Source organism: Drosophila sulfurigaster, chromosome X, assembly GCF_023558435.1.
Source record: "Drosophila sulfurigaster albostrigata strain 15112-1811.04 chromosome X, ASM2355843v2, whole genome shotgun sequence".
Lineage (NCBI taxonomy): Eukaryota > Metazoa > Arthropoda > Insecta > Diptera > Drosophilidae > Drosophila > Drosophila sulfurigaster.
The window spans coordinates 37808-45803 of NC_084885.1; the positions used below are offsets into that span (position 1 = coordinate 37808).

A 7996-nucleotide genomic window follows, 5' to 3' on the forward strand; every position below is an offset into this window, starting at 1 on the left:
ATATTCTTTCAAACTTTGTTATTTTATTCTCTATATTATCGTCGCTTCCTATTATTCTTAACTTTTCATTTATAGTTTTATGAAACCTTTCTATATCTGATATTCCTGTTTTACTTGTTGTTATGTTAATTTTTATGCCTTCTTCTTGTAATCAAATTTGCAAAGCCGCACTGATGAATGCTGAATCTTTGTCTGCTTTTATCTCTATGGGTTTTCCCATTTCATTGAAAACTTTTAGTAAAGCTCTTTTAGCTTCTAACCAATCTCTACTTTGAACTTCAACTAATGTTGTGAATTTAGAATAAACATCTATACAAGAAAGAAATTGTTTCTTATCTATCATATAAAAATCTATAACATATTTATCCCTAACATTAAGTACTTCGGGTGTTATCTCGAACGTGAGTTTTGTATCTCTATGTTCGGTTTTAGCTATGTTGCAAATTTCACATTCATTAATTAGATTTTGTATTAGTTTTTGGTAATCAGGGTAATAATATTTTTCCTTAAACCAATTTATTGTTTTTTCTATACCTGGATGTAACAATTTTGTATGTGTTTTTAAAATTAATTCTTTAAACTCTGCTAAAGTTTGTAAGTCAATTAATTTTAAGCTTGTTTTCATTATTTTAGTTATATTACTTGGATTTGTTATTTCTAAATAAGCTCTTTGGAAAATTGGAAAATCTATTTCATTGTGAAAATAGACAATACTCTTTTTCGAGCAAAGATATTCCTTTATCATATCTTTAGCATATTGATTATTCATTTCCTTATAAGAAATTTTTATGTTAAGTTTATGAAAATAGTGGTTTGTTTCAACTTTATTATCGTCACCTTTTATGAATTCTATTTGTCTGTTAAAGTAGTTTAAAGGTCTTTCGGTTATTGGTATGTGATATTGACTGTCCTCTTGAGCACTATGTATTGTTGCTCCTGTGCTAATTGCATCTTCTCCTAAGAAATTCTCTTCTATTTTTATACGTGAAAGTGCATCTGCTACGTTATTTTCTTTTCCTGGTAAATACTTGATTTGATAATCGTATTCGTGTAATCGGATTTTCCATCTTTGTAATTTCATGTTTGGTTCTTTAATGTTACTGAGCTAAACTAGTGGTTTGTGATCGCTTAGGATCTGGAATTTTCTACCGAATAGGTAAGAACGGAAATATTTGGTTGCCCACACGATAGCTAATAGTTCTTTCTCTATAGCTGAATAGTTTGATTCGTGTTCGTTTAAAGTTCGACTTGCATAGCAAATGGGTTTGTGTTCCTGTGATAGAACGGCGCCTATAGCGAAGTTGCTAGCATCTGTAGTCAATGAGAATGGTTTCTCGAAATTTGGATAAACTAGTATCGGATCGGACGTTATTAAAACTTTGAATTTTTCAAATGCTGACACATAAGTGGGATCTTTTATGTTTATGGTGGCGTTTTTCTTCAACTTTGTTGTCATGGGTTTTGCAATATTTGCGAAATTGGGTATAAATTTGCGATAAAATCCGCATAAACCTAGGAATGATTTGATTTCTTTTGGTGTCTTTGGTATTGGGAATTCAACAATTGCCTTAATTTTGTTTGGATTTGGTTTTATACCTTGCGTGGTGATTACATGCCCGAGGAAATCAGTTTCCTTCTTCATGAATTCGCATTTGTCTAATTGTAAATTCAAATTTGCTTCCCGAAGTTTTGAGAAGACTTTCGAAATGGATGATATGTGCTCTTCCAATGAAGTGGAGTAGATAATAATATCATCTAAGTAAACTAGACAATCCTTGAAGATCAGATCTTCAAGAAGGTTATTCATACAGCGCTGGAAAGTCGCTGGAGCATTTTTTAAGCCCAAAGGGCATATGAGTAAATTCGTAGTGACCATGCTTGGTTGAAAAGGCAGTTTTTGCAATTGAATCGGGATCCTTTTGGATTTGATGGAAACCCTTTGCAAGATCGATCGTAGTGAAGTATTGGCATTTGCCTAACTTGTCTAGGATCTCATCCATATTTGGTATGGGGAATTTGTCATCAATGGTTATTTCATTGCGGTTTCGGTAGTCAATGACTAACCGGAATTTTTGTTTTCCTGAAGCGTCCATTTTTTTTGGAACAATCCAGATGGGTGAACAATAAGGGGATTTTGATTTTTTAATTATGCCCTGCTCTATCATTTCGTTGATTTGTTTATTGACTTCTTGATCGTAAGCCTGTGGGTATTTATAGGGTCTTTTATATAATGGGTCTTCGTGTTTCATTTGAATTGAATGCTTAATCGTACTAGTGAAAGTCAAATTTTCACCTCCCGGTACTGAATATCGCGAAATTCATGTAAAACCTTTTTTTAGTTTTTCTACCTCTTCTGTTCAAGTCTGAACTCATTACACTCTTTTAATTCATCTTCGATTGCGAAGTTGAATGGCCTATCTTCGGTCAAGGGTGGATTTGCACAATCTTCTGTGTAAGTTTCTTCAGAATTTTCTTCTTCGTTTTGAAATGTAAATGTATATTCTCCTAATGTAACTGTGCCATTTTCGTAATCAATTTGGGATTTACTGGCTTTTAAGTATTCTCTTCCTAATAGCATATCATAATTTTCAAAGAAATTATGAATGTAAAATTTTTGTTTTGTAGGGCAAAGTCTGCTGGGACCAAAAAGTATACTTTCTGATAATTCGGTAGTGCCATTAATTGTTTGAACATTGATTGGATTTTTATGAATTGGAAAACTGAAAATATTTTGTTTTAAAAGGTTTATTGAAGAACCTGTATCAATGATACATTTTAGGTTTACTTCATTCATTTTGATTCTTATGTATGGTGTGTTTGCTCTGCATTTAGTTCCGAGGCACTTTGATGAAAATTTTCACCTTGCTCCATTTTGAACTGGCCACTTAGGCTTTCCCTTTGTCTTTTTACCGGTGGGTTAGGCCCACGGCTTGTTGAGGTGTCCCTCGAATATTTATAAGGGTTTTGGGTTTGAGCTTCCTTTAGTTTTTTATTGAATTCTTGGTGAAGATTTTGATTATTCTGATTTGAATGTGAGTAATAAATTTGTGGTTTTGAATTGGACGAATCATCTGAATGAGAATTGTTCGAATAGTTTGCGTAAGATTTATTTTGATTCCTACGACTATTGTTTTCACTTTTATGGTTATTCTGAGTCTCATAAGACTCATAAATGCCTTCTGTTTGAGCAACAGCTTTTAGCTTGCTTATTGAAGTTATATCATGCCTTGCTAAGGTCATGTATATCCTGTCTGGTAATTTTCTGGTTATTACATTTTTTGTAGTAATTTTTAGTGCATTTCTGTATATTATTGCTGTGCTACCGCCAGTGTCTAGTGCTAACTTATTGCTAACAATATAGGATTTTCTCTCGAGCTCTTCGACGAACTTACGTAGACTTCCATTCCAGTTGGAGTTGTATAGTCTTCTTAGTAACTCTTCATAAGGTGTCTGTGTCCTGAATTCCTCGATTAGGGACGATCGCAGCGACATCCAATTGTTGGATTGCGTAATCTGGGATGTACGCAAGGCTTCTCCATCCAGTTGTCGTTCAATAGCACCGAAGATTACGCTGCTTTGGCGTACATCAGTTGTTGGGTATAGAGACAGAATAAAATCTATTCTGTTTATAAATGCCGACAAATTTTCTTCTCCGTTATCAAACGCTGGCACGTGTTTGATTTGATTTATACACTGGTTTAAGTGTGCTTCTGTTAGTTCGGTTGCCATTTTTGATTTGTTATTAATTTGCACACGTGGTTCGGGTTTTTTTGAGTTTTTTATTATGACGGATTTTTTACAAGGTTTTTTGTATTGCCGTTTTAATAACGCACTCACGCACGTAGATGTTTTTCGCGGATACGTTTTGTATAGTTCCCAACTAGGACGCGTTCACCCAGGACAATGTTAAAGTCCTTCTAGCGGTTCACGACTGCTTTTTTGATTCAGTAACTAGTACGACGTATCCTACCGGCTGCGCCAATTAGATGTTCGCAGTGCACGAACAGTAAAAAAAATAAAACACAAGGATTTATTTTTGTTTACTTAATAGACTACTTTATTTTTATTTATAAGCTCGCGGGCTACGCGTCTTAAGTGAGGAAAGTGTCTTTAAAAACTAAACTCACAATATGCTGAGCTCTAACATGAAAGTTCTTATTACGACTTAGGGCTAACATACGTGTGATATTTTGTGTTTGTGTTAGTGTAGTAATGCTGAGTCCTCAAGTTGCAAATGGAAAATTTTAATGGACTTTGGATTTTTTGGAAGTGGCACGATTGCCAATGTAATAGGATCTTTTTGTTTGTGACAGTTGGTGCCCTCGCGACAAATGTTTATGTTTATGATATGATTTGTGGGAAAGAATTTGGAAGATAGGGGAATAATAATGAGTGTTTGTCATGTACGAGAAATTATTCTGGTGGTGGATATATTACTATATATATATACAATTAATGAATATTTGTTATTCAAAAATATTTGTGAGTTGTCATGTATTTTACATATTTGAAGATTTATGTAATTATATTTTAAATATATTTACATAAAGAAATGAACATAATTCTGGTTAATCCTGCCAGTAGTTATATGCTTGTCTCAAAGATTAAGCCATGCATGTCTAAGTACACACGAATGAATAGTGAAACCGCAAAAGGCTCATTATATCAGTTATGGTTCCCTAGATCGTTAACAGTTACTTGGATAACTGTGGTAATTCTAGAGCTCATACATGCAATTGAAACACGGACCTTCTGGAACGTGTGCTTTTATTAGGCTAAAACCAAGCGATCGCAAGATCGTTACACTGGTTGAACTCTAGATAACATGCAGATCGTATGGTCTCTTACCGACGACAGATCTTTCAAATGTCTGCCCTATCAACTTTTGATGGTAGTATCTAGGACTACCATGGTTGCAACGGGTAACGGGGAATCAGGGTTTGATTCCGGAGAGGGAGCCTGAGAAACGGCTACTACATCTAAGGAAGGCAGCAGGCACGTAAATTACCCACTCCCAGCTCGGGGAGGTAGTGACGAAAAATAACAATACAGGACTCATATCCGAGGCCCTGTAATTGGAATGAGTACACTTTAAATCCTTTAACAAGGACCTATTGGAGGGCAAGTCTGGTGCCAGCAGCCGCGGTAATTCCAGCTCCAATAGCGTATATTAAAGTTGTTGCGGTTAAAACGTTTGTAGTTGAACTTGTGCTTCATACGGGTAGTGCAACTTACAATTGTATTGTTGTATGTAAGCGTATTATCGGTGGAGTTCTTATATATATTTAGGTACTTGTACTTTTTTTATATGTTCCTCCTATATAAAAACCTGCATTAGTGCTCTTCATCGAGTGTTATTGTGGGCCGGTACAATTACTTTGAACAAATTAGAGTGCTTAAAGCAGGCTTTAAATGCCTGAATATTCTGTGCATGGGATAATGAAATAAGACCTCTGTTCTGCTTTCATTGGTTTTCAGATCAAGAATTAATGATTAATAGAAGCAGTTTGGGGGGCATTAGTATTACGACGCGAGAGGTGAAATTCTTGGACCGTCGTAAGACTAACTTAAGCGAAAGCATTTGCCAAAGATGTTTTCATTACTCAAGAACGAAAGTTAGAGGTTCGAAGGCGATCAGATACCGCCCTAGTTCTAACCATAAACGATGCCAGCTAGCAATTGGGTGTAGCTACTTTTATGGCTCTCTCAGTCGCTTCCCGGGAAACCAAAGCTTTTGGGCTCCGGGGGAAGTATGGTTGCAAAGCTGAAACTTAAAGGAATTGACGGAAGGGCACCACCAGGAGTGGAGCCTGCGGCTTAATTTGACTCAACACGGGAAAACTTACCAGGTCCGAACATAAGTGTGTAAGACAGATTGATAGCTCTTTCGCGAATCTATGGGTGGTGGTGCATGGCCGTTCTTAGTTCGTGGAGTGATTTGTCTGGTTAATTCCGATAACGAACGAGACTCAAATATATTAAATAGATATCTTCGGGATTATGGTGTTGAAGCTTATATAGCCTTCATTCCTGGTGGCAGTACAATGTTTATTGTGTTTGAATGTGTTTATATAAGTAGAGCCGTACCTGTTGGTTTATCCCATTATAAAGACACTAGCTTCTTAAATGGACAAATTGCGTCTAGCAATAATGAGATTGAGCAATAGCAGGTCTGTGATGCCCTTAGATGTCCTGGGCTGCACGCGCGCTACAATGAAAATATCAACGTGTATTTCGTACACCGAGAGGTCCGGGTAAACCGCTGAACCACTTTCATGCTTGGGATTGTGAACTGAAACTGTTGACATGAACTTGGAATTCCCAGTAAGTGTGAGTCATTAACTCGCATTGATTACGTCCCTGCCCTTTGTGCACACCGCCCGTCGCTACTACCGATTGAATTATTTAGTGAGGTCTCCGGACGTGATCACTGTGACGCCTTGTGTGTTGCGGTTGTTTCGCAAAAGTTGACCGAACTTGATTATTTAGAAGAAGTAAGAGTCGTAACAAGGTTTCCGTAGGTGAACCTGCGGAAGGATCATTATTATTTTAATGCATCTAACCGTTAATAAATTAAATTTGTTTTTCTCTTTTAGGGAATTGCAATATTTAATAAATTAAGTAACTAATAAATATAAATATTTTATTCAATCATATGAGATACAATTATGCAACATATAATAATTTAAATTAGCTAAAAACCGTTTGTTATGTATTATTATTATTATATACTGTATTAAGAGTGTTTTATGTGTTTTGGATAAAATAAAAAACTGCGTGTATATGTACTATAATATACATGCGTTGCAAAATGTATTGTGCGCATACATTGGTTCGCAACACCTAAAGAAAAACAATGCTGTACCTGTTTGCATGTTAACGCTTTACATATGTTGATCATAATAAATAAATTTAGCTAAAATATACTTGTCATATATCTTATTATTATCGATTATGTAAAACTAAGACATTTCGCAACATTTATTTAGGTATAAAATAAATTTTATTGAAGGAATTGATATATGCCAGTAAAATGGTGTATTTTTAATTTCTTTCAATAAAAATATTATTAACGTAATGAAATAAAAAATTGTATCACTCTAAGCGGTGGATCACTCGGCTCATGGGTCGATGAAGAACGCAGCAAACTGTGCGTCATCGTGTGAACTGCAGGACACATGAACATCGACATTTTGAACGCATATCGCAGTCCATGCTGTTATGTACTTTAATTAATTTTTTAGTGCTGCTTGGACTACATATGGTTGAGGGTTGTAAGACTATGCTAAAAAAGTTGTTTAAAATTTTTCGGAATTTTAAGCACATTGTATATTGTTGGATAATATAAGTGTGAATCTAAAAAGTTCTCGGTTAAGATATTCATAATATGAATTAATAAATGAATATACTAAAACTCTGTTGCATGAGAAATTTGAAGAATTATATGTTCTTTATTCATTTCAAATAATACTGAGGAATGTCTAGCATAAAATATATTATTTTATAAACTAGAATTGCCTCTTATTAACGAATATGGTATAGAGAATTGTCGATGCCAGATGATGGCAGGTGTGACCACTCAAAACAGCTGACAGTGTGGTCGCGATCAATTGATATCGATAGTGACAAAGCTAGTATACTGTGCGTGTGACCTTGTTACACGCGCAGTCACACTGATCTAGTTTATCCTCACGTTGGTCACCCTGCCCTCTTTTTAGTGCTTTTTCCTACAACATATGTTCTACTATTCTGACCGGCACAACAAGTGTATTTTTTCAAGTGTGCAATAAAAGTAATTGTAAAGTTTACAATTCTCCAATAATTCCAAAGTGAAAGTGTTGTTTACTTATCTGAAGATACACATTTTGGTCCTTCGAGCCGGATATATGATTGGATTCGCTCGACCCCAGCAATAGCATTGGTTTTTTCAAGATAAGTGATACACTTTCATACATTCTCCATACATTTTGTGCAAGTGTCGTGTTCGCGCCATATT

General features: G+C 35.3%; 1 long non-coding RNA gene and 2 other non-coding genes across 3 annotated transcripts; all 3 read left to right on the top strand.

Moving 5' to 3' along the window:
• The first annotated feature begins 1115 nt into the window (after positions 1-1115).
• Positions 1116-1406, top strand: LOC133848605 (uncharacterized). Its single transcript, XR_009895281.1, has 2 exons — positions 1116-1156; positions 1213-1406. It is a non-coding gene; the product is annotated as an uncharacterized LOC133848605 (long non-coding RNA).
• A 3155-nt stretch (positions 1407-4561) lies between these two features.
• On the top strand, positions 4562-6544 carry LOC133849610 (small subunit ribosomal RNA). The gene has a single exon (XR_009895399.1). It is a non-coding gene; the product is annotated as a small subunit ribosomal RNA (ribosomal RNA).
• A 552-nt stretch (positions 6545-7096) lies between these two features.
• LOC133849600 (5.8S ribosomal RNA) lies at positions 7097-7275 on the top strand. The gene has a single exon (XR_009895390.1). It is a non-coding gene; the product is annotated as a 5.8S ribosomal RNA (ribosomal RNA).
• Positions 7276-7996: the final 721 nt, after the last annotated feature.